This window comes from Limulus polyphemus, unplaced genomic scaffold, assembly GCF_000517525.1.
Source record: "Limulus polyphemus unplaced genomic scaffold, Limulus_polyphemus-2.1.2 Scaffold3674, whole genome shotgun sequence".
Classification (NCBI taxonomy): domain Eukaryota; kingdom Metazoa; phylum Arthropoda; class Merostomata; order Xiphosura; family Limulidae; genus Limulus; species Limulus polyphemus.
Window position 1 is genome coordinate 37,003 of NW_013669284.1, and position 609 is coordinate 37,611.

Consider the following 609-nt stretch of genomic DNA (forward strand, 5'->3'; position numbering starts at 1 on the left):
GGTATTATTTTCATAAATAAAAGTTTAGAGAAGATCTTATATTGTTTTTAAAATTTTGGGTAACATTACTGCCTTGGTACAGAAAAAATGTCACAGTTATTTATTCTGTCTTTCAGATTATAGTTATTTATTTGATTAGGCTAATAGTGTAATATTCATATTCCCAAATATCTTCCAGATGAAAAGCTGATAACTATGAAATGTATGTTCAAGAAATGTTATGAAATGTAATATTTCGAAAACAAACTGCAAATTAAAACAAAGAATACAAGTGAACAAATAAAACTTATATTTATTCACTCACAGACTAGTCAGCTCCTGGTTCAATATATGTGAACAAATAAAACTTATCTTTATTCACATACAGACTAGTCAGATCCTGGTTCATTAGATGTGAATAAATAAACCTTGTCTTTATTCAGAAACAGACTAGTCAGTTCCTGGTTCATTATATGTGAACGAATATACCTTATCTTTATTTACACACAGACTAGTCAGCTCCTGGTTCATTATATGTGAACGAATATACTTTATCTTTATTTACACACAGACTAGTCAGCTCCTGGTTCATTATATGTGAACGAATATACTTTATCTTTATTTACACAC